The sequence below is a fragment of the Odocoileus virginianus genome, unplaced genomic scaffold (assembly GCF_023699985.2).
Source record: "Odocoileus virginianus isolate 20LAN1187 ecotype Illinois unplaced genomic scaffold, Ovbor_1.2 Unplaced_Contig_329, whole genome shotgun sequence".
NCBI classification, from domain to species: domain Eukaryota; kingdom Metazoa; phylum Chordata; class Mammalia; order Artiodactyla; family Cervidae; genus Odocoileus; species Odocoileus virginianus.
Genome location: NW_027224646.1, coordinates 1 through 6,942, shown reverse-complemented (window position 1 = coordinate 6,942; position 6,942 = coordinate 1). Strand labels below are relative to the sequence as shown.

The 6,942-nt window shown below is 53.4% G+C and overlaps 1 long non-coding RNA gene across 1 annotated transcript; it reads left to right on the top strand.

Moving 5' to 3' along the window:
• Positions 1-6: 6 nt before the first annotated feature.
• Positions 7-2,380, top strand: LOC139034306 (uncharacterized). The gene is made up of 2 exons (XR_011486703.1): positions 7-310; positions 505-2,380. It is a non-coding gene; the product is annotated as an uncharacterized lncRNA (long non-coding RNA).
• Positions 2,381-6,942: the final 4,562 nt, after the last annotated feature.

The window sequence follows — 6,942 nt, the reverse complement described above, 5'->3', positions numbered from 1 at the left end:
CCACTGGTCCACTGAAGCCACTCTTCTCCAACCGGCGCATAGTCAGCTCCTGGTCCCCGTCCCATTCGCTCTCCCATCTGCAGGTGCAGGGCAGCATCTGCACTCCCCCCTCCACGCCCAGGACGACCAGCAGAGTCGGGGGAGCTGACGGGCGCTTCTCTCCCCAGGCCTGCTCTCCATGGCCAACTCCGGCCCAAACACCAACGGCTCCCAGTTCTTCCTGACATGTGACAAGACAGATTGGCTGGACGGCAAGCATGTAGTGTTTGGGGAGATCACGGATGGCCTGGATGTCTTGCGGCAGATTGAGGTAGGTGGCTGCCGGGGCCCCTGGGGCACAGCCGTGAATGTGGGAGAGCTGAATCGGGGACCTGGAGAGAGACCACAACAAGCTGCTATTGGGGGGGTGGGGGTGGGATGGGCAGAGGGGCAGGTATCCCTGAGCCACCCTCAACTCTCCACCCTCCCTCCCCTGGTTCCTCCTCTTCTTTTCGGCCCGCAAAGGCCCAGGGCAGCAAGGACGGGAAGCCCAAGCAGAAGGTGATCATCTCCGACTGTGGGGAGTACGTGTGAGAGGGGAGCTGTCAACCCGGGGACCGGCGCCCGAGGTGTCCGGTTGGCAGCGAGCAGGGCTTCGCGTGCTGGCCCTTCTCGGGGTCAGCGTGGGGCAGCCCCTCTGCAGGCACAGCCTGCGCCTCCTCCGGTCGTCCTCAGGTGTGGCCTTGGGCTCGGCCGCCCTCCCCACCGTGGACAGCTGGGCATGGCCTTTCCAGGCCTTTGCCACCAGGGCTTCTCCTGGGCCCACCTGTGTGACTCCTGGACATTTTCTTCTGGTAAATAAATCCTAGTTTTTGTACTGCTGCCTCCAGCTAGTTCCTGGGAGTTGTCAGATGTCGCCTGTCAGGGCTGAACTGTCCCCCGAGACGGGTTGGTAGGAATAGGGCATAATCTCTTCCCCACAGCTTTTCTTCTCTTCCCTTGGACAATTCCCTGAGATGCTGGGTGATACATCTTCAGGCCAGATACCCTTGTCAGACCACCGTCAAGACCATGGGCATCAAAGACAGTGGAAAAATTCCTGTCTTCAGTGCCTCCACTCCCACATCACACTGCCAGCCTCAGAGCCAGTGACTGTATTTCTGTCTCCATGTTACATTTGCTTATTTGCTCACTTTCATTCTACAGATTTTTTTAAAACGATACTTTATTACTCACAGTGCCTTCTCCATGCTAGGTACTATACCTGTTTGTCAGGAGACAAAAGGTTAGCAAACTCCTTGGTTCTAATCCAGCCCACTACCTGGTTTTATGACTAAAGTTTTATTGGAACACAGTCATAGCCATTGGTTTACCTATTCTTACTGCAGTGACAGAGTGGAGTAATTGGTGACAGATACCATATGGTCCCTGTATTAGACTTCTCCAGAGAAATAGAACCAATAGGATGTGCCTATGTGTACACAGAGAAAGATTCATTATACAGAATTGGCTCTACAGTTGGGGGGGCTGACAAGTCTGATAGCTGCAGGACAGGCAAGCAGGCTGGAGCCCCAGGGAGAGTTGATGTTGAAACTTGAGTCCAAAGACTGTTCTGAAGGCAGAATTCCTTTCCCTCATGGTATCCTAATCTTTCTCTCTTGAGACCCTCAACTGATTGCATGAGGCCCACCCACACTGTTTGGGAGAGGGTCATCTGCTTTACTTTCAGACATACTGATTTAAATGTCAGTCACATCTGAAAAATACCTTCACAGCACCATCTGGACTGGTGTTTGGCTAAACTGTGGATACCGCGGTCTAGTTATAGACAGAAAATTGACCAACACCATCCCTCACTAGCTCCTCCAGGGCCAGGCCCCATCTTTGCTGGGTGTGGTGGCTGCACAGAGGAAGAAACCCAGGGTTGTGGCCCCAGGACTCTGTGGCTTGGGAGTGTTTCATAGCATGTCTGCTCCAGATGCTGCTGGCACAAAAAAAGACTGTTGAACCTACTTTTTAGTGGTGAAAAACAAAGAGTTCCAGGTGTTGGAAAATTAGAGAGTTATATTTTCAAAACGTATTTATTAGGGGAAATTATACCATATAATAAAGTGGAGAAAGCACATCTAAAGCAGTTTATATAACACAGGATAATTCCAGTTTTGTACAAATACCTATCTGTAATATGTAAACATCTATATTTTATATATATATATATATATATATATATATATATATCCTAAGAAAAAAGCCTAGAAATAAATTCAACAAAATATTAACTAGCATGTTTATCTGACTTGTAGGATTATGGTGATTTGAATTGTATTTTATTTTTTTGTTTTGTCCAAACTTTCCTTCTAAATTGCACTATTGCTGTAATAAAAGCACATTAAAAAAAAAAGTGGGTCAAGTGCTTATAAAAGGCTTCCCCATGAGTGACACTCAGGATGGACAAGCCCTGTTTAAATTGCCTAAAGGGCACCTCGGCAGTGCTGAGCGCCCTCAGCAGGCTCCTGGGAACACACAGCATGGTGTCACTGCCCTGGCCACTGCCGCATAACCGGCCACTTGCCCAGACCTTTAAAGCAGTGAGAACACAAGTCCTGTCCTCAAAAGATTGTGGTGTGTAAATGTTTTAGGAAAAAGCACAGCTCTGAACAAACACCATCACCCACAAAATACATTCTCAGAAGAAGAAAGTTTTAGTGACCGAGCACAGAAGGGGCGCAAAACTAGCAAACTCTTTTGTAATAAAACCAACAGATACCAGTTGTTAAGTAGAATCTGCCTGCAACGCAGGAGACACAGGTTCAGTCCCTGGGTCAGGAAGACCCCCTGGAAAAGGGAATGCAACTCACTCCAGTATTCTTAGGGGCTTCTCTGGTAGCTCAGTTGGTAAAGAATCCACCTGCAATGCAGGAGACCTGGGTTCAATTCCTGGGTCAGGAAGATTTCCTGGAGAAGGGATAGGCTACCCACTCCAGTATTCTGGCCTGGAGAACTCCATGGACAGAGGAGCCTGGTGGGCTACCATCCATGGGGTTGCAGAGAGTTGAACACAATTGACTTTCTCCAGTTGTTAAATATTTATATGCCAGAATGGTACTAAATGTTTGTGTACACAGATGATCTTTTTAATAGCTTGGAAGGAGAGAGCCACTATCCTGCTCTACAGAGGAAGAATACCCAGGATTCAAGTCCATTTGGCTTCAAAAATATGTGCTGTTGTTATGCCTGCTGCCTCTTTTCCTATTTCTTAGGAAGTTTTCCAGAACATGTTACTAGCCTACCTTGGTTTGAAACAGTGAACCTGACATGATGACTTGCTCTTGAGGCCAGGATTACATTGCAAATAGCAAAACTTGTGTGTTTCTCCTTTTGCTTTTTTTCCCCACATCCTCCTTACCTGTCAGCTGTCATTGACTTCCCATTGCTGTCAGTGGGTCTGAACTGACCACCTTTATTTTTCTTTCTAGTCTGGCCAGGTAAACAAGCCAGGCCCTGAGCAAGAAAAGGGAAATGGTGGCATCTCTCCTGCCACTGCACCACTTGGCTGAGCAAAGATAACTCTTGGGATAAAATACATGGGCCTTGTGTTCATTTACTACTGTGGCACCACTCAGGGTTTTTCCTATTTGATTTCACTTAGTGACCGGATGGCAAAAGTTGCTGAAGTCTGACTACCAGGTACATAAACAATAACACTTTTTCAGTTGTTCTGGATGAAAAAGCAAGATTGCAGCTCCATTCCTGCTAAGCACTGCTTGGCTGGGAGGTGAGGTGTGCTCAGCATCTGCCAACCTTTGGGTAACCAGACAGACATTCCTGGTGTACCCCTAACTAAGCCCATTCCAGTATTCTTGCCTGGGAGAATCTCATGGACAGAGGGCCTGACGGGCTACAGTCCGTAGGGTCACAAGAGCTGAGCGTGGCTGAACGACTAAGCGCATGCACAGGAGACTCTTTTGCTGTTGGGATGAGAAAACTCTTAGGTAAGTACTAGAATAAAAACAGGTTCCACCTTATGTGCCAGCTCTGATTCATGATGGCCACCTGAGCTCCACGTTGCCAGGCTGCCTCTGGGCTCAGTGTGAGACAAGCTTGGCAGACACAGTTTCCCAGGCTGAAGGTCCTTTGCAGATCAAAAAGCTTAATATTACGGATGGGAAATGAGGCCTAGAGGAGGAAGTCACAAAGTCACATCCCTAACATGTAGGCCAGAGCCTAGATCCCTACACTGTTGTGGAGCTCACTGCTTTCCTGTGTCCATGTAGGGGTCTCTTCGGGTGCACTGGCTCCCAGAGCCCTTCCCAGGTCCAGGCGGAGGGGCTGCTGTCCCGCAGCCCAGCCCCCTCCTCCACCCCTGCTGCGCTCCCGGAGCCCCTCGGGGCACAGAGTGAACTCCCGGGGTGTCATCCTGGGCTGTGCCCCTGGGTTGGGGCGGGCCCAGGATCTGTTTTTAATGATATTTTGGGGTTTGGACAGCTGGGTTCTGTCTGGTCCACCAGGTAAATTACAGGCTTACCAAGTCAGAAATCAAATAAACACTCCAGGTGGCCGCTCCAAGGAGAACAGTGGTTTCCGGGAACCTCCCCGCCCAGCTCGGCCTAATTGCCACCTGTCACTCCCCTGGGACGCGGGCCTTTTCTTTGGCTCACAGACCCCAAGAAACAGGACGGGACTCTGGGGCACACAGGGTGACACAGACTTGGGTGACCAGTCTGTTTTTGACAACTTCTGGACACAGGCAGGTGCTGACCAGCCCTGCCCTCGCCCCATGCCTGGCCACAGGCCACCCAGTGTCCCTGGGTGCAGTGAATTGCTCCTTAGCAGGAGAAGGCAGGCAGTTTTCACTCTACATACAACTCTAATCTGTTGGTGGTGGCCACCTGAGTTTGGTGCTGATCACTTTGAAATTCTTTCCAGAGTTGAACAAAAAAATATCAAGGTTGATAATTGATGACTGCCATGAAGAAAGTTAAGAGAAACTTTGTCACCATTGCTGGGCATTATCATCCTGGGCCACCCAATGTATCCACCATACTGGGCTCAGCGAAAAGGTAACTTTTTCACAGAGCTGAACTCCTGATTGTTCAACACAGTGACTGACAGATGGGGTCAATAAAGCCCCCAAGATTTTTTGTTTCACCAAAGTGTCCATGCAAGGCACATCTTCCCCAGACAGCAGAGACAGATCAAGGCAGGAGGACAGGGAAGGTAATTGACACTGGCCTTGGCCCTAAATCATGCTATTCATTCAACTCTTTCTGGAGGTGACCCACATGCCTCCTTGTGGCCAACAGTCTGGTCATTCAGATGCACAAATATAGAAAACTGAAGATGACTCCACGTTCTGAGTGCCCAGAAATGCCCGGTTTTGCACCCGGGAGGGTCAGGCAACTGGAGATGGACCAGGACCTGTCTGCACATCCCCAAACCCAGTCCTGGGTGGTGAAGGGCCTGAGGTGGCCATCCTGGACTCCAGGTGCCTCAGTTCACCCCACATCCGCCCGCAGCTGGGCCAGCAATGGACAAGAGTGGGTCCTCAAGACAGGACTCTCTGTCAACCCCAAAGAAAAGGCAGCCTGAGCCTCGGGAGGGAGCTGGGGTGGAACCATGCTGGATGACAGACCACCGTGCAGAGTTCCACCAGGACACCAGGCACGCGATGGGGCAGGGGGCCTGGGGAGGACCAGCCCGTTGGAGGATGTGGGCAGGGGAGGGGGGCCCTCACTGCCGCCCTGCCTGAGCTGGGCGGGGGGCTGGGGGTCTCCTGGCCCCCGCGCCCGCGGAGGGCCGGCCGGCGGGGGCAGGGTGTCAGTGGCAGCCGCAGGCGCGGACCACCATGTTGCGGTGCTTGCGCAGGATGACGTTGTTGCTGCTGTCGTAGTAGAGCACGGAGGTGGCGCTCAGCTTGGTGGGCGCGCAGCACGCCTTGGGGACCGCGTCCGGCTTCATCAGGTGCACCTGCCGGGGAGGGGGCGGCGGGCAGAGGCGTGAGAACCGCGGGCTCCTCCCGGGACCCCCGTCCCAGCGCCCAGCTCCTGCCGCCTGGGGCTCCGCCGCTGGCCCCTTCCCAGCTCCATCGCCCCCCCCCCCGCCCCCCGCCCCTCCCCCCTCTGCCCTTCCCCCTTCCCCTCCCCTTTGCCCCCTCCCCCCTCCCCCCGCAGCCCGGCCGGGCAGGTGCTGGCGTCAACTCTGCCTCGGCCCCGTCCCCTTGACCCTGGCCCTGCCCACTGCCCTCAGGCTCAGACTGAGCATCTGGGGCTCCTGCCACAGCCCCTCCCCTTAGATGGGACGACCCTGACCCTGCGGGTCCCCCGCACCTGTGCCAGCGCCTGCTTGGCGCCGCTGCAGCACCGCCTCCCCGTCCCCCATCCCCTCTGCCCCTCTGTCCCTGATCACTTCTATAACATCCCTGATAGTGTCTTGACCGCATGAGCCGTTTCTGGTCCATCCGCCCCTCCAGACTGGGAGCCGGTGAAGGTCCCTGTTACACCTCTTAATGCCCAGACTTCCAGGCTTACTCTTGGGATATCTGACACCTTTGTTTCTCAAAGCACCTCCACTCCCGTAACAACTTCCAGGCAGGGACTGTTCTGGGCGGATGACCGCTGGGGGCACAGGGGCTGAGTCACCTGCACAGTTGCTTGGCTGGGCCAGGAGTGGGCAGAGGGCCGGGAGTCCCTGCTACCCTCCTGCAAACAGCTCTTCTCCCAAAAACAGCCCATCTGAGAAAGCTGGGGCAGCCTCTACACAAGTGTTTAGGCAGAGACTCGGCAGGATGAGCTGCAGTTCATACTGGACTCCTCCTTAGGGCGCCACAGGGACAGGCCCTGAAGGCACCCCAGTGAGTGGGGGCCTGAGAGAAAAGGGAACCTGCATCCATCCACCGGACCTCCCAGCCCTCACCGAGGCCAATGAGCAGGATCAGGATGAAGCTGTCTGATTGGGGGGGGTGGG